At 42.8% G+C, this 25,571-nt stretch overlaps 1 long non-coding RNA gene across 1 annotated transcript; it reads left to right on the top strand.

Moving 5' to 3' along the window:
- The first annotated feature begins 8,109 nt into the window (after window positions 1-8,109).
- On the top strand, window positions 8,110-17,601 carry LOC144369411 (uncharacterized). Its single transcript, XR_013429121.1, has 3 exons — window positions 8,110-8,672; window positions 14,403-16,112; window positions 16,767-17,601. It is a non-coding gene; the product is annotated as an uncharacterized LOC144369411 (long non-coding RNA).
- The last annotated feature ends 7,970 nt before the right edge of the window (window positions 17,602-25,571 follow it).

Below are 25,571 nucleotides of genomic sequence, written 5' to 3'. Positions count from 1 at the left end.
TGTGTAAAGACAGTGTGGTAAAGGTTTTAGACTTCACTCACCTCTAAATTAGACATTAAAGTCTTTATATGATGTAGCCCCAATTTACCTGCTTATACCTACTTATTTTTTAAATTTCTCAACCCGTAAGCTTGAAGTCTGCTGGGTGTTCTCCAAACATACAGTGCTCTTCTACTGAAAATTCCACACATTTTTCTATGCTTATCTCAAACTCCACATGCCCAATAATTTATTCGTGCCATCTCCCCTTACTGTATATTCAAAAGCATTCAAGGATTCCCTCCTTCTTCTTGGTCCTCGTATTTTATGAGTAAATGTCTTAAAACCTGAAGCAATGATCACAGCTCCTGGTGCTGTTATTTGAGCATTGCCTCACTTCCTTACAATCCCTGAAATCTTCATGAAACCAAAAAAAGTCTTTTTTTTTTTCTCCATGATATATTTCTGGTGCCAGATTCAGGCCTTGCACTTAGAAAGTATCTGTAAAGTTGAATTACTACATAAAAATTTTCAGACCAGGTTTTTAATACAACCTCCATCACTGACATAGATAACTTTAAGTTTTCCATGATAACTCAAAACTTTATTATTGGGAGTAGACTAATTTTGCTTTATAAATGGCTCCTTCTGAGGCAAAAAAAAAATGTGTTTCCTCAAAAATGAGAAAAAGAAAGAAGAGCGAGGAATTGTTTTAGGACTACTAGAGCTATCCAAGCTAGATAGTAGGGCTATAGGAAGCCCAGAGCATTCAAGCAGGCTATCCTCTTGGGAAAAGTGGAATCAAAATGGAGCACAAAGAGGAGCAGGAAGAGGAGGAAAGATAGATAAAAGAGCATCATGGGGTCATAGACTATCCATAGTCCAGTGGGATTAGAAGGCTGCAGAGCAGTAGCCACTGATAGGAATCACAATGGGAGGGTCTTGGAAAGGCACAGCGCAGATCCACTTTCTCATGTGCTAAGCAGGGCTCTGTTGGTCACAGGAGTCTCCACATCCATAAGAAAGAAAATCACATAGAGAAGGATCCCAAGCAGAGCAGAAGCATTGGTCACAGATGGAACTTAGAAATCTAAATGTCACAGGGGATTCTGATTCAGATACTCATGGCTGTTTTTTGAGAAACACTTAAGTTAATTAAGGGAAATAACAGCTAGGAAGCATATTAGTTCCTGGAAACAGAAAAGTGGCAATATAAATGAAGCATGAATAAAGCCTGAGGATCAGCGAAGTGGGGGAGAGAAGAGAGACGAGAGGAGAGAGAAGAGAAGAAGGAGGGAGGACTTGAAGGCAAAAAGATGATAGCAAAACTACTGCAGAGTAAGATTTAAAGCAGATACATATGACAAGCAGAATCAATATATAGAAAGCAAAGGAGAACAAATTAAACATGTTGATTTTCATTTTGCAAAACTGAGAATTAATAAAGAAACTTTTTTCTCAAGGAAATGGATTTACTCCTTGATTCAAGAGATGCAACCATACAGGGAAATCTGTTTATGGAACACAAACAGAACTCAGGATTAATGGACTCTACTCTCCTGAGACGTGTTGAAATGATAACCAAGAGGAAAGGTAGAGGCAACACGAGGCAGAATATTTGGTGAGATTCAAAAGAGTAAGTGATGCAGGTGAAGAGTAAGTCAGATGGGCAAGGGCCCGAGCGGTCAGCGTGGGCTTAGCGCAGGCGATCTCAGGACCATGGATAGCGCTGAGTCTGCTGGGTGCCTGGATCAAAACTGGCCTTTTAACACAGTGCCACCTCAATTCGACTTACCACCTGGGTCCCTTTGATTGTCAAAAGGATCTGGTTCTCCCGCGTAAGGTAAAAGTTTTTAGATTTGGGAAACAGCTGTTTGATAACTGCTCAGGGGTGATATGAAAGAGTGCAAAGGAGAACTACTGATCTTGGAATTAGGAAGCCTGGGCTTTGCTCCCAGCATGTCCACTTGCTAGCTGTGTGGTCTTGGTGAAGGCAAATTTGGTAAAGCTCAGTTTTCTCCTCTGTAAAATGAGGTTAATAAGGTTTTTCTCCACTTTCTGCAAAAGACCTGCTGGGAAAATCAAATAAGATTATGCATGTGAAAGCACTTTTAAATTGTAACACCCTAGTTAAACTTGTGTCATTTTTGGAGTAAGCTCCCTATGAAACAAATAAGAGCCCCATAGGAATTCAGTTGGGTGGGGAGACAAGGCTGGTAGGCCAAACGTATGTCAGAGCCCAAAGTCTCCACAAGTAGAAGTAAGGTTCTGGGAAGAAAAATGGATGGACAGATGAGCAAAAGTGAAAGGAAAGTAAGAGACGTCAAAAGACAGATTTTCAAAGAGTTAACAACTTTCCCAAAGGCAGCAAAAAGGAAAAGGTTGATTACATTATGCAGATTAATGGATAAAACCTGAAACAAGGTAAAATATCAAATGGGTTTAATTTGATTTCAGCAATATCAAACCAATTTGTTAAAAAAAAATCGTACCAAATTGGATCTCTTTTTTATTATTTTTTAAATGCTTGGTTTTAATTTTATTACAAAAAAGTAATACGAGATCTTCATAGAAAAAAAATCAGAAGAAATAAACAAGCCAAAAAGATAATATTAAAAAGTATGCTCAATCCACTAACCCAAAGACAATTTTCCAAACACTTTTCTGACTTTTCAATGCATATAAAAGAAACTGGTTACTCTGACTTTTTTAAGATGCAAATATGGGATCTTCATCATACTGTTTTGCAATATCTTTTTTCAAATAGCCAACAGGTGAGGGTTATTTAGCCATATAGGTAACAATAAATGAATTTGGAAACACAATCTTAATGTTGCATATATATTACTTGTTGCATACATCTTAATTAATACATCTTAATTATTTAACCATTTCCTTGTTGTTGGGTAGTTAGGCTAAGTCCAACACTCCCTTGTTGTATATTTGGCGGTGGGGAGTTAGTATAGTGATTAAACCCGCACTTTCTGGTAACAACTATCAAGGTTTAGCTCTCAGATTCCCTACATGGTGAGCATAGATCTTTAGGAATATTACTTAACCTTGCGAAATCTCAGCTTCCTATTCCAAAGAACGGGTTTAATAATAGTACCTACAAAAAAATCTACAATAGGATGAAATGAAATAAGCTGGGCATGGTGGGTGCGCTCCTGTAATCCCAACTACCTGGGAAACTGAAGCAGAAGGATTGCAAGTTCAAAGCCAGCCTGGGCAACAGAGTGAGACCCTGTTTCAAAATAAAATTTTAAAAAGGTCTGGGGACATAGCTCTCAGTGAGAGCGCTCAAGGGCTTGGGTTCAACCCCCAATACTGAAACAAAAACAAAGAATTAAGTGAAATAATATATTTAAAACATTATATGCAATGATATATAATAGGTATAGTCATAATGATAATAATATTATCAAGTAATAGTATCATTATTACTCCAATAATAGTAATATTCCATGATAATATCACTATTATTGATATTACTGTACTAATAATGTATGTTATAATTGTTATGATGTAAATAATATAATACAATTAATATTTATATTCATATGTAACTATCTATCTGAGATGAATTTTCAGAAATAGAATTTCTACATCAAATTAAGGACATAACTTAGAGCAGTGCCATATGCTAAACATAGAGAGGACTTCAGTTATCATAAAGAAAATTTTAAAACATTAATGTATGGATGCAAATCTTTAGTATCATTACTACCAAAGTAAGAGAAAGCAAATCTTAGGGGCCAGCAATTCTACCTCTAGAAAAATATCTTACAGAAATAATTTTATGAACATATATATATACAAACACATTCATTGTAGGATTACCTATGATAACAAAATGTTAAAAACAACTTAATTATGTTATTGACTGGAGAATTATTAGCTGTATTATGGTACATTCATACTATTGAATATTATACAACCATTAAAAATGAGAAGGTAAAGCCAAACATATAAACTTGGCAATAAGTTCTTGATAGACCATTATAGGGTATAGACTAAGAGAGAAATTGTTATATGTTTGTACTTTATGTGACAATTTTTGTTTTGTATTATTTATTTTTTGCAGTGCTGGGGAATCAAATCTAGGGCTTCCAGCATGCTGAGCATGTGCTCTACTACTGAGTCATACCCGAGCCTACTTACGTGGCACTTTTTAAGGAAACAAGAGTCAAGGTTCATTAGTTACACAGACTACCAATGAAACCAACCTAGATAATGTACATAAAAAGGTCTTTAAAACTGTAAAATACTACATGGATTTTTTTGTCTCAATAATCTGCCACAAATTTACTAAAAGAAAAATGAGGGAGAAATAGGCTAATAAAAAAGGCAGGATAGCTGGGTGCAGTGGCTCACGCCTGTAATCTCAGCAGCTGGAGAGGCTGAGACAGGAGATTTGCAAGTTCAAAGCCAGCCTCAGTAAAAGTGAGGTGCTAAGCAACTCAGTGAGACCCTGTCTCTAAATAAAACACAAAATAGGGCTGGGGATATGGCTCAGTTCAATCCCCAGTACCAAAAAAAAAGAGGATAATGAATTATGGAAGGCATTTCTTTTCTCATCATAGAGTTCAGGTGTTAAAACAGTGAAGATACTTTGCTTTTAGATACAGTATATGTATTTGTTATGGTTTATATACAAAATGTCTCAAAAAAAGGCTTGTCCCTAGTACAGCAATGAGGTGGGGCTTCTAGGAAGTGATTGAATCATAAGGACTCTGACATCATCAATGGATGGATATTGGCAGATGGTGGAGACTGTGGGAGGAAGTAGGTCATTGGGAGCATTTTCTGGAAGGTGATATCTTGTCCACAGACCCTTTTTTGCTTTCTCACGGCTTCCTTTCCTCTAAAAGGTGAGCAACTTTGCTCTTCCACTACAATGTACTGCCTCACCGCGGGCTCAGAAACAATGGCACCAGTTGACAGTGGACTGAAACCTCTGAAACTGTGAGCCAAAATAAATCTTTCCTCCCCTAAGTTGTTTTTCTCAGTTATTTTGTCACAGTGATGAAAATAGGACTAACACATTATCAGTATGTAGAAGTGGGAAAATTGAAGTACTCAGAGCTAAGTGATTGACCCAAATTCTCATAGTTCATAGGAATAGAGTGATAACCAAGATTTTCCTTTCCTAGTCAAAATGGAAGATTTCTCAAAATCTTAGAAATTTGGCAAGATCAAATAGAGAATATGCAAATTCACATTCAAACAGGAAGGAATTAAAACTATTAAAGAGATCATTAGGGGAGAGGAGTCTCCTTTTTCAAGACACCACAAAGAAGTAAGACGTATTAAAAAATATATATATACGCTAAAAATGCTCAAAAGGAGGCAGCAAGCCAAGCACTTTAAATAACAAAATAGCTCTCCCCTTTCACAGGAAGGATCGATGCAGAAGGTTTTCATTTTTCTTTTTCTTGATAAAAGTGAAGAAAATGAAGCAGAAATCAAAGAACAAATGAACATGTTCAGAGACAGAGTCATGGAGACGAGTGAAGACAAAGGAGTTTAATCAAGAAAAAAAGACAATATCCATAGACACTCTTGGAGGACAAAGAGAAAGAGGAATGGTACATAGGAAAGAAATCCAGCGTGCAGTATTCCACCAGAGCCCCTCGACAGACAACTCTGCAATGGTCACCACTGACATCACTGCTCAAGACAATGGTGCCATTAGCCTGATGGGAGGAAATGTGCTTTTGGGTCCCCTAACCTTATTATTGGGAATCAAGCACTTATCTACAAATGTAGCCAGGTATGGTGTCCCCCAAAAGCTCACAGAAGACAATGCAAGAAGGTTTGCAGGAGAAATGATTAGGTTATAGCCTTAGCATAATTAGTGAATTAATCCTTGGTGGGGTTAACTGAAGTGGTAGGGTCTGGCTGGAGGAGAAGGAAATTGGGGCGTGGCTTTGGCATATATATTTGTATTTGGTGAGTAGATTCTCTCTCTGCTTTCTGATCTCATGATGTGAGCTGCTTCCCTCTTCCATCCTCTCCCACCATGATGTTCAGCCTCACCTTGAGCCCTGAGGAATGGAGTCTGCCTTCTATGGACTAGGATCTCTGAAGCAGTGAGCCTTCCAATAAACCTTTTCTCCTCTATAATTGTGCTGGTCAGATCCTTTAGTCACAGTAGCAAAAAAGCTGACTAAAACATATGGAGAAATGGTAAATGGTCAACTGGTGCAGTTGAAGTAGGGTTAACTTTAAAGAATATAAAAGCATTGGGAAGGAGGTGTGGCCTGGATATGGTTTGGCGCTCAAGGGTTCATGTATGGTTCCCAGTATAATGGTATAAAGGAGAAGTGGGCTCTTTAAGAGGTGGCACATGGTAGGCGCTAATTGGCCCTTAGGGGCACTGCACTTAGAAGACATTAAAGCAGTTCTGTGGGTCTCTGAGTTCTTATAAGAGTGAGTTGTTTTAAAAGAGTAAGACTGATCCCTGAATCACCCTCTGGCTTCTTGCCTCACCCTGTGAGCTCTCCTTCTCACACACATTCTCACCATGATGCCACCCGCCATGAGGTGACACAGCCCCAGGGCCCCTGCCAAAGCTGATTGCATGCTATTTGAACTTTCAGCCTCCAAAACTTTCAGCAAAGTAAACATCTTTTCTTTTAAGAGTACTCCGCTTCAGTATTTCATTATAGCAATGGGAAATGAACTAATGCACAAGGACGCCAGTGAGGGCAGGCGGGGGACCTTGTAGAAACTTTGAGGTGGACACAGACCTTCTGTGGCCTTCCTGTCCTTCCTGAGTCATGAGCCATTTGCCCCATCTTGAGGTTCTAATGGTTTGCTTTTATAGTGAAAAAGCAAAGTAAGTAAGACTGGAAGCCAAAAACGAATTCTATTGTTGCAAAAGGGCCAGGAAGAGTGAGTTTCCCTGATGGCCCAGGGGAAACCAATGGGCCCAACCCTCCGTAAGACTTTACTGGCTGCCCCAGTAAAAACTCAATGAACTGCCTCAGCCTTAGGGGACTGAAATAGGAAATCTCCCAAAGGGAAACACACCCTTACTGACTTGATGCTGTTTTGGTAGAGATAATAACATGTTAAAATACTCTGAATCCAGTTTTGCCAGATGAAAACACTCTGGGATTGGTTTCACAACAATGTGAATAGAATTAACACTACCAAACTACACACTTTAAAAGTGGTTACGATGGCAACTTTTATGGTATTTGTATTTTACTACTCTTTTTTAAAATGTCCTTAGGAAATTTTCAAATGGAGTAGGACAACTTAGTCCTATCCTGAGCAACGTCTCATCTTTAAGGTTAAAGTTGGTGTATCTCTAGTTTAGAAGGGGCTTTAACACACATCCCATCTGACACTGACAATCACATTGATTGATGAGTGCTGAAGATTCTTTCCTCCCCATTTTATGCATGCACTAAAGGAGACAAAAATGAGTTGTCAAATTTGAGAGGCAAAAGCTAGAGTGAAGCATAGGCCTGTGACTCCACATGTGTATGCCCCTCGTGGCTCTGTGCTTCTCATTGGTGAGAAACGAGATGAAAGTACAATGAAGAGATGGGGAACAGACATTTATGAGCATCAATGCCTCTGTTTTAGTCAGTTTTCCCATTGCTATGACCAAAAGGTCTGATGAGAACAACATAGAGGAGGAAAAGTTTATTTTGGCTCCCAAGTTCAGAGGTTCAGTCCATGGTCGACTAACTCCTTAGCCCTGGGTCCAAAGTAAGGCAGAACATCATGATAGAAGGGCATGGCAGAGGAAAGCAGCTCAGGACACAGCAACAAAGAAGCAAAAAGAGCTCCATGCAGGCTGGGGATGTGGCTCAAGCGGTAGCGCGCTCGCCTGGCATGGATGCAGCCCAGGTTCAATCCTCAGCACCACATACCAACAAAGATGTTGTGTCCGCAGAGAACTAAAAAATAAAAATATTAAAATTCTCTCTCTCTCTCTCTCTCTTTAAGAGAGAGAGAGAGACGGGGCTGGGGATGTGGCTCAAGCGGTAGCGCGCTCGACTGGCATGCGTGAGGCCCGGGTTCAATCCTGAGCACCACATACAAACAAAGATGTTGTGTCTGCTGATAACTGAAAAATAAATATTAAAAAAAAGAGAGAGAGAGAGAGAGAAAGAGAGCGCTCCATGCATCAGGGACAAAATGTATTCCCCAAAGTCATGCTCCCAGTGAGCTCTCTCTTCCAGCCATACCCTACCTCTCTACAGTTACCATCCTGTTAATCCCTACTAGTGAATTAGTCCACTGATAAGGTTACACCTATCATATTCAATGCTGAATGTTCTTGCATTGTCTCACACGTGAGCTTTTGGGGGATGCTTCATATCTAAACCTTAACAGCCACCCCAGGCACCAATCTCTAGAGCACCCATGTATCACTCTCTGTCTTAACCACAAGGCTGTTAGGTCACCTCTACTCTCCTGATGTTATAGTTGAGGGAGAAGAGGCTCAGGGAGGTTAAACAATTTTCCCAGGTGCCCAGCTAAGTAAAGGATCCTAGACAATACAATATGAGGAGCAGAAAGGCAGCTGCAGGGTGAGGGCCAGAAGGAAGAGGCGATTAAGCAACATCTTATCTGTGTGCTTCTCATTATCCTCTCCCAAAAGAGCTTAGTGACAGTGAAGGAGGAAGTGAAGAGGCAAGCCACAGGTACAAAGAACAAACCTTTTATCAAAGGTAAGCGGAAAAGGGAACAAAGTATTACAATCTTGCAGATTAAACAGGAAAGCAAAATTGCAAAAACCCATAATTACAGTGTCACGAGAACTGGCCAGAGGAGGGAAGGCTGCTTTAGAAGAGACAAGAGGGAAAAAAAGCACAAGAAATTTTTTCTTTTTTTTTTTTTTTTTTTGCCTGTGCTGCATTTATAAGAAAGTGAGAGACAATGTTTGTGGAAAATATGTGGGTTGAGTGGGGGAAATTATATAGACATTTAACATTTAGCTAATTTCTAAACAATTTTAAATGCAAAGGAATTGAACAAGACAATGCATGGGAAATGCTTAAATTATAAAGTGTTATGCAAAAGTAGAGTGGTACTTATTTTTTATATGAGTATATTTATAATAAAACTGGAAAGACAAAGGAAACCCAAGCCAAAGTGTCTGGGCTGCTCCTCTCCTGGGCTTTGCCTGCTGCAGCTCTGCATCCCCTGCCTTGTAGAAGGTGCTTCTTTATCTTGTTGAATTATAGCTCTGCTCTACCTCTGGTGCTGAGGGCTGATGTGGGCCAGCTGTGCAACAGCTGGCCTGTGTTTACCCCAGGTGGTGGTATTTTAGGAATTGCTCTGCTATGTGTTGTTTGAGGTTTGCAAAATCTCACCACAATCCTGAAACACCCATGTTAGCTCAAGAACAACCCAAATTGGGTGGAGAAAACGAACATCGTATGTTGGATAAGTGGGTCTGGTCTACAGGAATGGTATGCTGGGACTGTGGGAGGGGCAGGGACACTTGGGGTGGAGAAGGAATCTTCACCCACATGTAGGAAAAGTATTCACATCCTCTCCTGGAGTTTCCAAAACATTTGATTGGCTTTGTGGTCATCTCTGTCACAAACCATGGTTTTCCAGAGTTGCTAAAAAATCCTTCTTTCTTTCTTCTCCCTTTTCTGACCTAACTCACTCCTCTTCCTTCTTTTACTTCCCTCCCCTTCACTTTTCTTCTTTGTCTTTCATTATCACACTTTCTTTTCTCCACTTTTTAATTCTATGCTCCTTTTCTTCTCTTGCTCTTGCCTCTGGCCAATTAATATTTTATAAGAGTAGATAATGAGGGGCTGAGAGATAGGCTAAGATGTGGCACTTGGGCCTCGCACATACTCGGCAAGTGCTCTGTCAATGAGCCATGTCCCCAGTCCTATAGATGATTCTTAACCCAGATACCATATACACCACTTGTCCTGCTACCTGGAGGGTCAAGGCTGAGCAATCAGACAAGGGCTGCAGAAAAGCATTGTGCAGGGATCGTGCAATGATCTCCTTCTTAAAACAGAAACCATCGGTCTCCCTCTCAGAGACTTTTCCAGATGCTCATGCTGGGAGTGACCAAGTTGCCTTGAGTAGACAAGTTTTTGGCTCAGTCTCAACATATGGGCTCACAGGCACTGTCTCCTGGCTCTGGGATCTGCTCTGCTTTGAAAAGGCTAATGCTCAGGAGAATGGAGGTTGAAAGGAGTGATTTTCAGTATTTTTATTTTCAAGGACCCATTGAACATCTTTTGAAATATTTGAACTTCAAGCAATTAATAACTTTTAAAAATGACCCCATTAAGATGATGTGGTTTCTTCTTGTTCTAATTAATCATAGATGAATGTGTTTCTGATTGGGCCTGTGAATGCACAAGGCACCCAGTGTTCCCACATGAGAGGCTACAATTCTAGCCTGCTACAACACCAGTTGACCTTTCAGTGGTCCTTTGAGATCTGAGGGATAAATACACTTCTTCCCCTGGGCTTGCCCAAATATCCAGACACTCTTAGAGACCTAAGACATCCAATCTACTTCCAGGGCACATTGATTTAGAGGTGCAGACCATCATGATTAAGGTGATTGATAAGAGGGCCATTCAGAATCAAGAAACCTGTCATTTAAAGACGATTAGGTTACCATCACCTTAGAAGGGAGAGGTTGCATCTGGGATAGAGAAGTAAGGAGAAGTTCTGGATGGGAGCTGGTGGGGGTCCAGGTTTTATGAAGTTTGAACTTCATGCCATCTGGCGGGGGTTCTCTCAAACACAAAGTGTTATTTTGCATACAGATGCAAACTGAATGTGGGCACTTCATTGCACCTGAAGCTTTAGGTTTCCCAGTGAATCTGCTCTGGCCCTGTGGAAGGCTTCCTCTGGGGCTCAGAACTCTACTCAGGCCATCCTAAAAGCAACTGGGATGCTGCCTCCTTGTCTGCCCAGCAGGTTCTTTCCCCAGTATAGCAGCAGTCACCATCTGCGCTGACATTTTGACCTTGAACCTAACCCCTAGCCCTTGGTTCAGTTTGTATGAAAGCCCCTTAGGGTTTCAAACAATAAGCTCCAGGGTTGTACAGTGGAATAAACTAGACTTAGGAAAGAACATAGCAAAAGAAGCAATAAACATATCAACTAACGTTTAGGGTGGAGGTTAGTGATGAGCATTGGGATCTTCCTAAGTAGCTCTGGAAGCACCTCAGAAGAGATGATGAACCCCACCCAGAACTGAAGGAAAGAACAGAGACATCCAAGGAGCCTAGGAGGATAAAGAGCAGCCCACCAAGCAAATCTTTTTTGCTCAAAACTTGTACCAACCTCCATGCATATATGTATATATCTTCTACCAAAATGTGATCATACTGGGAAGCTGAGGAATGAGATGGATCTGGATTCCCATCTCAGCATTTATTAGGCAAGTAGTATTGGAGAAAGATTTGTAATTTTTAAAAACCTAATCTGAAAATAGGGACAATAATAATATAAATATAGTTGCTTTGAAAATTAAATAAGGCAACAAATGAAAGTACAAGTGTCTGACACATAGTAAGTTGCTAACAAATGTTACCTATTACAATGTGCATGCTGCTTTCAAGGCTTTATATATAAATTACGTTGGCTACTTTAATGAAAATATATGGAGTGCTACCATTTTAATGGTTGCAAAATATTCTTATATGAATGTGCCAATTTACAAAACCAGGCCCTTATTGATGAATGTTTGGATTATTTCTAAATATTTACAGCTACAAATAAAGCTCTAACAACTTTGCATATATGTCTTTACACAATTGTGCAAGCATCTCCATAGTATTGATTTCATGAACTAAAACTGCTTGAGTCCATGTATTTGCCTATTTAAGATTTTCACAGATATTGCCAATTACTTTCCAAATAGGATACACCATTTTAAATGTCCACCAATGGTAAATGAGAATGTTTCCCCAACTACCTGTCAACACTAGCTACCGTTAATTGTTTTAAATCTATGCCATTTAAAATCCTTTCTGAAACAGAAAGAAACAAGAGCAAATTTAAGGAAGAAAGTGGCAAGTCAAAGAAAATACATGAAACAGTTTGAGAAGTCCAAGGAAGGGGGAAAGCTGAGGGCAGGTTAACTCTCCATGTGCAAGCAGACCCAATTCTACACTGCTCTGGTCCAGGCAATACAAGGTGTTCCAGGATCAAATGCCATAAATCTATCATTCTTCCAACCCTACTGGATCTCCAGGACTGAGAGATGACTCTGAAGGCATTAGTTGTCAGAGCCTTAGGGTCTGAGCTCATGACACTAGGCCATGTCACGGCTTCTTTGGCAGAAGAAGGCCTGTGACAAAATCTCCAAACCTCTGGACTGTCAACATGTGGTTGACACAGACAAAACACATTCTGGAAACATCAGTCTAGCATAGTTTACCTCTGAGGGGCTTCCAGAATGGTAAAGAAGCTCAGAATCTAAGCCCATGAAAGCAAAGAAACCTTGTGAGCTGGGGATATAGCTGAGTGGTACAGTGTTTGCCTACAACATGGAAGGCCCTGGGTTCTTGATCCCCAGCAACAGGGAAGGAAGGAAGGAAGGAGGGAGGGAGGGAGGGAGGGAGGGAGGGAAGGAAGGAAGGAAGGAAGGAAGGAAGGAAGGAAGGAAGGAAGGAAGGAAGGAAGGAAGGAAGGAAAGAAACTGAAAGCAGAAAAACCTTTCTAGAACAGCCCTGATGCTGTCTTTTGCCTCCAAGGCAGTCTGAGATAGGAGAGAGTTTTGGACAGAATAACCTTGGTTGCACATAGACACATTAAAATCTGCAGCTCTGCCTCTCTCTGGCTGGGTGGTTTCGAAGCTGAGACCTCAGTTCATCTGAAAAATGGGAACAATATTCTTCCTTCCAGGGAGAATCTTCTTGGACAGATTGCATAATGATATCTATGTCAAAGCTGGGGCTCCGTAACAAGCAAGCTCCCTTTCCCCTAAGCCAGAACAGAGACATGAAGCTGGTGTCTTACAAACTCTCTTGGGCTAGATTTTACATTGAGCAATTTAACATGTTTAAATTGGACATTTTGTAGACTTTTTTTTTTAAAGAGAGAGTGAGAGAGGAGAGAGAGAGAGAGAGAGAGAATTTTTAATATTTATTTATTTATTTTAGTTCTCGGCGGACACAACATCTTTGTTGGTATGTGGTGCTGAGGATCGAACCCGGGCCGCACGCATGCCAGGCGAGCGCGCTACCGCTTGAGCCACATCCCCAGCCCCCGACATTTTGTAGACTTAAACACAAACACAAACACACACATGTGCTTTTTTAATGTGCACATGTCCCATTACCCCAGTGTTTTCCTTCCAGAAAGCACTACTTATATTAAAAGATTGTGACAACTCTGTGAATATAATAAAAATCATTGAATCACACACTTTAAATCAGTGAATTGTATGGTATGTTAAAAAATATCTCAATAAAGTTGTTACATTAAAAAAAAGATTATTTGTGGAAGTGGCTACAAAGAACTAATGAAACTGAAATGTAATTGCATACAAACTATCAATCTTTGTGATTTTCTTTTTTATACTTTCTCACTCTTAATTCTCTTCAAGACAACCGCATCAGGGGTGGGGAATTAGGGTTGTTCAAACAGGAATGAAAGGGGGAAAAGTCAATGTGTGTTTTTTTAACTTTCAAAATTCAAAAATTTTGAAAACCATTTGTTTATTTATATGAGGATGGTTTTACTGAAAGAAGAGAAAGCTTTTGATATCTGGTAGAAATAAGATCAAGAGTTTATGTTCCACATTGACTAGTAAGAGCATGAGGAAAAACCAGACCACTCCATTTAAGTGTCTGGCCCAGAGAAACAAGAGTTGGACCCACAAGGTCTGGAACTTGGTGGTAGCAGGATAGGGCAGAATCCTAGAGCTCAGTGGACTTGGGCAGTGTGAGATGGGGGTGGAGGGTCCTGAGGGATTCTTGAAGAAAAATGGCATCAGCCACGACTCAGTGTGTCTTCTCCATATATAAGTGATGAGGTCTCCAGAGATCATACCTGTAGACTGCCAGGCTTCCTGAACCCACACATGCTGATTAAAGGACAGCATGGTGCACATAACTGTCCCATGAGGGCCTTTTCTCCATAGCTTACCCCTCTGTGTGTAATAAGTAACATTTGTCCATCCCCTAAGATTTTGTTGAGTCCATCCTATCTACCCCAGTTGCCCAATGCTGTCACTAAGTTTTCAATGGCCCAGGACAGGAACAGGCCATAGGAAAGAGCAGCTCTTGCAAAAATTGGCTGAGCACATCCTTATAGTCCAGCCGTGCCTTGCCTCCAGCAACAACCGGAGATCTGCAGGCATGCACACACCCATTGGTGCTTCTCCCAAATGCTTTGGTATGTAAGTCCTTAACTATGGTTGGGTTCTTTTTTCTTGCTTGCCTTCTTTCTTTCTTTTTCAGCTCAACTCCTGCTCTGTCCAGCTCTTGCATCAGTCACTGCTCTGCTCCCTGGCACCAAACGCGAAGCATGAAGAACCCATTCAGTTCACTTTCTGAATCATTTGACGTTTTCCAGACTCCCTAGCCTAGGGCTAGCCAAGAGAAGGAGACACAGGAATGTGACCCATATATGATTTGTCACCTCTGTCTTTACTTTGTCAGGAAAGTTTCCAGCCCTACAGTAGATGAGTTGAAGGAGAGGACAAGAAGGATAAGACTCTTATTATCCAAAAAGAAGAAAGCAGGATGTCCCTGGGGTTGGGGACACAAGATTCCCCAAGAAGCCCCTGCTTTGAGAAGTACCCCTTTCCTCAGAGCCTTCCAGGGAGAGTGAGATTAAGATCAGGGGAAGATAAATAAATAAAGCTGCATGCATCCAGGGCTGAGCAGGTCTACTCTTCTGGCGTTTATGTTCAAGTCAGACCCAGGCTTACCAAGCAGAGCCAAGCCCTGCATTTTAAAATTATGATGAGGCTTTATTGTGATTATTTCCAGAGGAGAGAAAGATGAGGAGAAGCGAAGCTGCTTTAAATGTACTTTCTTCACCCCACAAGATGTCCCCTGGGTTTTGGAAAGGGACTAATGCAAACTCCAGAATATGCAGGGCCATAGCTGAGAAAGGCTGGGGACAGAAGGATTTGCAGGCCATTCAAGTGCAGAGGAGCTGGGGGCTTTGCCTGAGGGCTCAGAGGAATGTCCAGGCTGCAGAAGGATACCTGCAATCCAGGCAGGAGTTTTTGTTAAAGGGTGAGGTCTGGAGTGTGACGATAAGGTCCTTTTTGTCCCCCCCCCACCACCACCACCACTGGTGAGACTGTATCTGAGACCCTGGGCTGAGTTTTGGCAAAGAGGAGGTCTTCCATGTGGCAGACACTCTCAGCTCATTGCCACTGCCAGGTCTTCCCACTGTCCCATCTCAGGCCTGGTGCCCTGGCTCTAGTGCTAATCTGGAGTGAGGCAGAATGCAGACATCTACCATCTGTGCTTCACCAGGATCCACCCATTTCCTTCTGGGAAACCACCCTTTCATCATTCTCTGCCTTACATGGCTAGACCTCTACCTCTGAGCTCCAGAAATGTGCACATGATCCAATTCTGGGATTTTTTTTTTTAGAAATATTAAGAAACCGGTTCATTTTCAGTTGAATTTAAAACTGGGTGGAAGTGAACAAAAAGCTGCTGGAAGCTACCATTTGGAAACATCTGCCTGGGGAGGGGGAAGAATAACTTGGAGTTGAGAGACGGAGAAACACCTAAGTCCAAACAGTTCCTGAAGCAGGAATCACCCTCAGTACAGTACCTTAGAGATGCGTGACCCAATACATTTCCTTTGGGCTTATGAGAGTATGAGTTAGGTATCTGCACCTTCAAGCAAAGGAATCCAGATAATGCAGACAAGGGAGCAGTCAACAATGTCAGCCTCACCTCATATTAAAGTTTAGGATCAAATAACAATCCTTGACCTAGTCTGTTTGTCCAGTTTCTTTGCCTCAAACATATCAATCATATTTCTGGTGAAATAGACTTTCTCGCCAGCAACATCTTTAGCTCCTTGAGAACGAAGGCAACTAACGGCCTTGTGTCTCATCCAGCACCTATTGCAATGCAGGCGTACTTGTTTCTCCACACAGAAACACATGCAGAGAACTTCTAAGAGGGGCAGGGACATTGGTGAGTACCCAGATTGTCCCCTAGGCATGAGGCTTAGACTCTTAGTTGCACATGCCCCCTTCTTCTCTCCACATTATCACAGTCTGTGTCTTTATACTTTCCCTTGATTCTCACTCTGCAACTTAGAACACCCAAATTGCCCTGGATTCTCTGATCAAAGATCTCTGCCTGTTTTGACTTTCTAGAGCTGTTCTTTGCTTGGCCAAAACTTATTTTGAACTCTCTGGATACCCTTGAAGGGCCTCCATACAGCTGGGTCCATTTTTCATCTTGGCAACAAGAATCTTATGCCAGGTAGACTGAGCTCCATCCCTGTAGACTCTTCCTGACTCCAGTGTGACTTAGACAAACATCCAAATGGAAACCCCAAAGAGGACCAACCAGGAGAGCAAGAAATCTAGAAACCAGGTCCTTAAAGTCAGATTCAATGATATGGTAGTGTCTAGCCTGAGCAAAGAGGAGATTAAAAAAAAAGAGATGATGCCCTTCCGCACATATTTACAATATTATCCTATAAGACTAAAGCCAGTGGGTGAATGTCCCAGAGAGATTAATTCGGCTTAATTTGTTTTTTTGCACTTGATAGTTGCCCTTGTGTTTCAAGAGAACATCTTTAATATTCCTGCAATGTCTCCAATGCTTTTCACTATGCAGGTCAACAACTATTCACAGATGGATTCCTGAGAATGGCATCTGGGAGGAGTTCAAGAGGCTGCAATGAGCTTGGGTGAACTTTATAGAATACATCCATTGCCCAGAGCTGGAGTAAAGTCCTAAACTTCAAGAACCTGGCATGACAAAGTCCTGCCCACCAGCTGAGTTCAATTCCAGGGAGCTGAAATATGTCCTCACCGTGGGACAAAGGGGATTGCCCACTATGCCAAATCAGAGGCAGCCCTCCTCAGAAGGCTGATGGGAAATGGGAGCCTGAGTTTAATAATGGTAAATCTATCAAAACCGAACGAACATAGCTCACATCCTGTGGGCAATAAACATCCACAGGTGAAATTTTATGAGGTTTTAAAGGGAATTTTATGAGCTTTGAGGGAGCCTTAGTATAAACTGAAACCAGCCATGGAAAAACAATATAATGTGAGCTGTGGAAAGCAATATCTGAAAATTCCTGTCACCATTACCAAACCAAAGGAACTGCTCTGGGGAAGAGGAGAGATGCGCTGGGCTTTCTATGTTTCTCTCGTGATTTCTGGTGAAATAGACTTTCTTGCCAGCAACATCTTTAGCTCCTTGAAAATGAAAGCAACTGACGGCCTGGTGCCTCATCCAGCACCTATTGCCATGCAGGCGTACATGTTTCTCCACCCAGAAACACATGCGGAGAGCTTCTAAGAGGGGCGGGAACATTGGTGAGTACTTCCACAGGAAGTCTTCACTCTTCTGGGGACTTTTTGTATCCCAGGTAGGAAACTTGAATTCTGAGTGCTAAAAAGCTGTCCCAAGGTCACATAATGAAGGCCTGACTGAATCTGGATTTGAACTCATGTCTCTCTGTCCTAAGAGCCCAGGTTTCTCTCAACCCATGTATGTGTGCCAGATTTTTGGATTCCATCATCCAATGCAGTTTCAAAACACTCAAGAGGACCCTGAGTGAGTTGCCAACATTTAATTGAGAGGATATTATTAAAAATCGAGGGTTATATTAACAACAGCCCCAAAAGATAGAACATGATGACAAGATCTCAGAATAAAGAGAATGAAGTGAGTTTTAGGAAATAGTCCATTCATTGACATGCATACACTCTTGTGTGTACCTATAAATATTATCATTGACAGGCATCACAGGGGTTTTGGAATGGCCATTCTGCCCCCACTCTATCCTCTTCAACCTCCGTAGCATCAACATGACAGCACAACATCCTACGCAGAGCAGCTGTTGAATGACTACCATTGCTCTTTTCTGTTAGGTCCTCTGAAAAGATTTTACTGGTACAGATTCTTAACCTGGCTCACAGACCTGGGCAACTTGCTCTGTCTTGCTTAACTTTGTATTTAGGGCTTACCAAAAGCTTGGCCCCCACATCCTCATTTCCCCTCTAGGATAGCCAAGTTTCTCCCGTTGGACTCTGTCAATACAGTTTCATTTCTTTTCACTCATGAGATTCCACCACTGCCTCTCTGGCCTGGTACCACACTCTTAGTGGTTCTTTTAAAATGGGGTCAGGTAGGGCTGTTTAGCCCTGAGTTTCATGGGTTTCAAAAGTTCTATCCTCTTGTTCAGTTCTCCCACTGATTACATTGGGAAATTCTCTCCCCTTCTTGAAGCTGATTTTTCATGTACAAAATGAGGGGGATTGGGCCAAAACTTTTAGGAGGTGCTTCCAGCCGTGGCGACCCATACTTTGCTTCCATCTGGCTGATTCCAGCTCTTTCTACATCAGGGCTCCTTTTGTTTGAGAAAAGCTGGAGTTTTGGGCTGGATTCAGTGACAAGCTGGCTCTCAAGGAAGATGCTGTAATACAATCATGCAGCTGCTTAGTGATTCTACGTGAGTGTAGGACCACTTCAGGGTGGAATGTCAAAGTTTCCCAGACATTATCTTGGACCAAGATGCCTTTTTCCATGAGACCAAATCATCATCCTCAAAAGCATTACTAATTGTGCACATCCACCAGATGCTGGAAGGCCCTGGCTGGGAAGCAGAGGATCCATGCTGGGGGTCACCCACCTCGCTCGGGTTTCTCCTTGGCTGAGCTTACACTGAAGGGCTTGGCAAGAAGCCAGGCTATGCCCTGGAATAAATGACTTGTCAAGTCACCAGCCGTAGCCCCGGGAGGTGCTCACAGCCCCACTTAGCTTTTCATTTATCTTTACAGCAGTGAAATCAGCTTGCCGAGAAGCCTTCCTTACTGAGGGAAAGGTCAAATTACAGGGACCAAGTTTAAAACAAATTTTTTTTAAAAAAGATATGCTTGCCCTTTAATTTTAGAATAGTTACTCTCTGGCACCCATCAGATCAGGGCTATTCAGACAGGTTCTAGAGACAGAAGTAAAAGGAAGAGCTCACAGGCTGGCTGCCTGCTGGAACAACTTTAGTTGCTTTTGCACATAAAGAGCAAACACTTCCTGAGCTGTTAACCCTCAGCAAGCGGGTGACACATTTAGCAAGGGGGGACTCTTACAAACAGAGAGAACTTGGCAGAAGCAAGAGCAGCACGTACATTCACAGCCTTGCTCAGCCATGGAAATTTCTGTTCCCGATGTAAATATCCTGAGATGGGCTTTGGCTGTACTCTGGAAACATCCAAAATGGTCCCTTAGGATCTAGACGAGCCACCTTAGCCTGTAGTGGATAAGGGTCCCCAGATACTTGGAGCTACATTGTACCCTTTTCTTAATAGAGGTAACTGAGGTGAGGGAAGGTCCAGTCCTCGTGGTCTCTTTCCCTTTGGCAATACCTTTCCACATTAGCCGTGGAGGTCAGTGTAAGAGCTAGAGTAAAGATTAAAAATGGAAGTCTTAGAGAAGGGGCAAGACCAAGAAGGCATACATATGTCCAAATGAGAAATATTGGTAAAGATCAAGTGAGTTTGAGTTGATCCAGGACAGGCCCTTCAAGGAAGGGACCCCCAAAAAGTTTGGAGAGCAAGCAAGGGCAAGATCCTGGAGGAATCTGGCTTGGGAAAAGAGATAAGCACACCTAGGGATGCATCTCTTGTCTTAGTTTTTTTTTTTTTTTCTGCTGCCATAACAGAATATCTGAGACTGGGCAATATGTAGGGAAAATTGATTTATTTCTTATGATTCTGAGATCTGAGAGGCCTAGCACTGGTCAGGGCTTTCTTGTTGAGACATAATGTGGCAGACAGAATCATCTCACGATGAGAGGAAGAAAGAGAGTACATTCTTCCTCTCCTTATAAAGTCACTAATGCTATCATGGGGGCCCCACCCTCATTACCTCCTGTAGCCCTTATTACCTCCTAACAGCCCCACCTCCAGAGACCATCAACATGTGCATTTGAAGATTAAGTTTCCAACATTTAAACATTTGGGGGGCACATTAAAATCATGAAAAAACACCTCAGGAAAAATGCCTGCACCTGGGAGACTGAGAACCCTGCTCAGGTGGTCAGGGAACCTGCTGAAGTCAAGTTCAAACTGTCTCTGCTAAAGCCCAGGGAAGCCAGAGAGAAAGGTCCCTGCTTGCTCAGTTATCAGAGATGTCAAGAAGGAAAAGGCCAGATCCAAAGGCAGTTGGGAGAGGAGGAGAAGGAGAGAGGGAGGAACTTCAGGGAGAATCACTGCCCTGAGGTGGAGTTTAGGCCTTCTAAGAAAGAGCACTATTAACCTGATACAAGGAGATACAGACGGAGAGTGGAGACGTTGAAAGAGCAGAGGGAGGCTTCTATTTAGGAACCACTCAGCCCTCTCACCACTGGCCTGGTGAGCCCAGAGGCTACTCAGCCTCTTCCTCCTATTGGCCAATTCCTCCAACTTTGAATAGGGAAGTGGCTCGGTAGAACTTGAAATTAGAGACCAACCCTGTGTTATCATTTGACCAACGAAGACACTTGAAGTCACAGCAAGAGCCGTTGGTGGAACCCCAGTGGAAGCCAGTGTCTCCTCCCCATGCCCATATTTCTCCCACTCCTCCATCAATTTCTGATACTCAGAGGGTTAGAGTCGCTGGGGCAATGGGTCTCTTTATTCCTGCTTTTGTGAGAGTCTCCCATGACGTCTGCTTGCCCTTCTCCCCTAGAGAGTCTCCCGTTTTGCCTCTTGCTTACATGAATGAGATTGTGCTCCCCAACTGTCACATGCCTGTGGCCCTGGGTTCAGGAGTGCACATCAGCCTCTGACAGCTATCATCTGCTGCCATTATTCACTGAAATATGGAGGATCCCTCTTGGTCTCCCCAGCAGCGTAGACTTTTGGTCTTAGGCCAAATGCTCCCCATCTCCTTTCAAGGCAGACCTGTGTGTGATCAGGGACTGGGAATAGGGGGACATGCAAGGAAGCTGGGTAATGTGGCACATAGACAGCCACAAGACCCATCCCCTGTGTCTCTACACACTTACAGATACACAGATGGAAGTGACCATCAAGTGTAGGTGACCCCATCAAATAATGAACTGCTTTCAGTACTGGAAAATCTGGATTTCTTAGGTTGGTTATTTACAGGTTTATTGCTTCATCCAAAAGCTTCTGTCATTTTGTTTAAAAATGAGTTAAAGGTTAAGAGGATCTGTTCAATAGCGGGTCAAAAAGGACATTTTTAAACCAGTTCCATTAAACCAAGATTCCATACAAATCCAAGCAGAAGAACAGAAATGAGGCTCAGGGATTAGAAGGCCTCACAGGAGGCCTGTGAGAGAGGAATGAGCCATCTACTCCTTTGCTTAGAGAATCACTAGGTCTGAAGTGGCCTGTGAGCTAGGGTCAGAGGCAGGCTGAAGAAGGGGCTCTAAGTCGATGCTCAAGGCCACATGGAAGGGCTTTGTCCTCTCTCTAGATTCCAGAAGCCCCAACCTTTGTTCTTTGAAAGGCTGCTGACTCCAGCTTTCTCTCTGCACCACTCTTGGTGCTATTTATTTCTATTTGAACCAGAAAGCACTTACAAAAAAACCTCTTTTGAGCCAGAGACCAAGATCAGGGACCAGGTAGATGTAAAGATGGTCCTTGGCCTAACAGAATTCAGAGCCAGGTGATATGGAAAATTTTAAAATGTTGCCCCAAATGCTTCCCTTGCCTGATAAGAGTCCTGCTCCCCCCCGCCCCCGCCCCTCCACAGGTCTGACTCCAGCGGGTACAGAGCCACTCGGTGGATAGAAGCAGAGCACTAATAAGTCATGTCTGGGAACCTTTCATTTTCCATTCATTCATCAAGTGGCTACCTGGAGCCAGGTGGTGAGTGCAAAAGCTGGTTCTTCGCTTGGGTGTCTGGTCAGCTCAGGTGGGGGGTGGGGTCCATGCAACCTGTGTCTCAGCATGTCCTAGCATCCCCAGGGGAGGCACAGGGTACTTCTCTCCATTTCTCTTTGTCTATGGCTTTCCTTAATGTCACTGGATGGGGGTTTTGAATGGACCCCCAGGGAGACTTTAAAAATTGAAAGCCAGTCCTGGCCAGGGCCCCCACCGGATGGTGAGAGAGCACAGGAGGAAACAAAAGTGCTTGTGTTAACAGAATGTCATTTCCCAACATGATTCAGGCCCAACGCTGAGGCAGGAAAAGGAGAGCAAATGCCTCCCCATTCATCACTGTGGACACGGTTATTTTTAGAGCAACACCAGCTTGGCCTGGGGCTCCAAGGGCTCTGCCTGGAAGGAAATGAGGCTGGGCTGATAGAGTCAGTCAAGAGAGGAAAGCTTCGTGTGTGTGTGTGTGTGTGTGTGTGTGTGTGTGTGTGTGTGTGTAGATAAAGGGGAGGGGTAGGCTACAGCCTTCCTCCCAAACTGCAGACCCTGAGCTTGAACTCTTAGGTGAATATAAAGAGGGAAGCAGGGCAGGGGGTTGGTCACCTGGAGAACTGTCACTTGTCATAGAAAAAAAAGAGAAACCCCCCTTTTCTTCTTTTCCCATGTAGCATAACTGGAGATGAAGTGAGCCCTTGGCCTACAAAGGGCTCCCTAACACCCCCACTGGTTCGACCTGCCCTTTCTAAACACAGGCAGTCCCTGGTGAAGGCCAAGCAGCCCCGTCCTGGAGTGAAAAGGTACACTGTAGGGCCCTTGGCTTCACTGTTCCCTGCAGGAAGGCCCCCTGCCTGGGTGCCTGGGAGCCCGTCTCTGGGAATGCATCCTGCCCAGTGAGGACCTCCAGGTCATTTTCTAAAAGGAAAGTCTTTCTCAGGCATGGAAATGAGAGCCCACATTTGCAAGGACAGAAAAGAGGTCTCCCTCCTGTCCCACACTCTGATTCTCTTCTTACCAACTGAAAGAAAAGGGAGACCTGCAGTTGAACTAAGCCCAAGGCCAGATTGCTCAGGATACAGTCTGGGGTGATGATTCTTCCTTTCCCATTCATTTTAATCCTGCCTTCCTGGCTTCTACCTCTGCAGACATCTCAGCTCCATAAAGATGCATAACTACCCAGCCTGGCCCCAACTAACATAAACAGCCCCAGCCTGGAATGCAACTGACTCCCTCTTTTGTCTTTCCACAAGTCTTTCTAGATATGCTTCAAGGTCTATGGAAATGTCGTGTATACTACATAGGTCTTTAAGGGCCTCAGAGTTGACTCACTTTCCATTAATAGCTCAACTGTTCCTGAGGTTCTGGCTAGTTTTAAACCTTCTTACGGGCAAGGAGGCTGGAGATGACTTCCTGCATGGTCCTTGAATGAATTCCACCAGAGCATCCTAAAACACACATCCAGGCTCCTGTCCCCTCTCAGAAAAACAGAAAAGGCCCATGTGAAAGTTGGATGGAGATACCAGCTCACTTACAAGCAAGGGCCCCTCTGCTGCCCTCTGCTAGCACCCAGGAGATTAGCGTTGAGCTGCTTTGCACCACAACTTGGGGTGGTAGAGGGATGGGGGAAGAACCAAGGGGAAGACCTCTGGTTCATTCCTTTATACTTCTATCTTTTCTTCTGAAGAGTTATCACAGATAAGGACTGTGAGTCAACAGTTTTGCAGGAAAATGCACTGATCTATGTTCAGGGACCATCAGGATCACTTGTACAAATAGGCAGGCAGATGCAGAGGATGCAGTATTGCCTAGAAAGCCAGGTGCCCCAATGCCAGCTGTGCACCCAATTGACCTCATATCTACCACCCACCTTTCTGAACCAAAACAAGGAAATGGTTTGGACCAAATGATCTTAAAGCTCCTTTCCACAGTACAACTATACGAGTGAGGTCATAGAAAAATAGAAAAATGCTCTCTAAAGAAATTAGTCCTCACCCTGCTGGTGGAAGCTGACAGTAGAATAATAACAACTAACACCAATCTGCTACCAAATGCCAGATACTGTGCACATCACACCACCTGCCCATACAAGTACCGTACATGGTAGGGACTCTTTTCCCATTGTACAGATAAAAAGCTGAGGATCAAAGACATTAAACGAATTGCTCAAGATCACTAAAAGCAAATGTAAGTGTAAGCTGACAATTTTCAGTTGCCAAAGCTCAAGTGCTTTCTGCCACACTCTATGCCCCCGATGGCCAAGAGGAACACTGCGTGTTGTTTGTTTGCTTTTCTTATATTGCACACCCTTTTAAAAGTCTTTTCCATCTCTGCACTCCATTTTTCCTTTCTATAATATTATTTATTATTATAAAAGAGCTGCAACTCTGCCCATCTCAAGCTGTGCTCAGTAAAGTAAGGAATAATGTGGGAAACCTCCTGGCCCCAGGAGCCACCAATTCAGTTTTGCGTGAATCACCACCAGATGACCTGATCTGCCAGCTTCTCTGTGTACGAGGTCCTGTAGTGTGGAGTGAGTCCGACACCAGTCTTCTTTCTATGCACCTGAAACTAACCAACTTCCTGCTCCTCTTTGCTTTGAAGCCCCATGTTGCTTTGTGTTGGAAGGTCTCTGGAAGGGTCAGATTGTTTGTCCAGGTCCTTCACAAGGTATGAGGTGTAATCAGGGAAGACACCAGTGTACAGTCTGTTCTATTCTCTAAAATTCCTTTTCTCCCTTTCCCTTTGGCATGCCCTATTACTTTCAAAAGCTGTTACCTCTCTCCCATTAGGATCTTTTTAGGTCTTTTTTTTTTTCTTCTTTCCAACTGCTCTCTCACGCATCTCTTTGTGAACTCTTTCTTTCCTTTCTTTTCCTCTCCATGATGACCAGGTATCTGACAATTGGCAAGAATCGAAGCATTATACACACAGCTGATTGAAGTCACCTCCCCATAGACTTTGATGTGTGGGGGCCCTGAAGGGCTGGTAAACAAGATGTTCCACTTGTCGCCCTGCATGGTCTGGGCTAAAAGAACCATGTCATTAAGAAAGTGACTCACAAATTGCTGTTCCTAGATGCAGCCTTCAAGGAGAGAGCTCTGAAAGAATGGTGGCTGCAGTAGGTGAGCTCACAGTTCTGCTGTTTTTTTCTCCTCAGTGGTACCTAAGTTAACTATGGGGCTCTTGGGTTATAAGAACAACAAAAAGAGTCTTAGACACAGAATGTTGGAAGCATTTCAGAACAATCTAGCATTTATCTTGCTTCCATTCATAGTGAGGTCTTACTTTACAGGAACCTTGCAAATAAGCTTTCTGAACTTCTCAGCCTCAAAGGCTCATATCACTCTCCTATAAACCAAAGTTGTTAAGCTTTACTGCATGTTCAGCACAAATACCTTCTTGCTCTTGGTAAGATGGTGATTGGCCATTGAAAAGGATTGCTGGAATAAGCAGAGGTGGTATCTAGATTCATTTAACTGTGGGTTAAAAGGCCCTTGTCTTTTTCCCATTTCTCTACATGATTCTTAACATTGCTCTTTTTTTTTTCTGTGTCTTGATTTCAACTTTAAAAGATAGGCTTATAACAAGA

Source organism: Ictidomys tridecemlineatus, chromosome 12, assembly GCF_052094955.1.
Source record: "Ictidomys tridecemlineatus isolate mIctTri1 chromosome 12, mIctTri1.hap1, whole genome shotgun sequence".
Lineage (NCBI taxonomy): Eukaryota > Metazoa > Chordata > Mammalia > Rodentia > Sciuridae > Ictidomys > Ictidomys tridecemlineatus.
The sequence above is the reverse complement of the archived record's forward strand: the minus strand, read 5'-3'. Positions and strand labels throughout refer to the sequence as shown.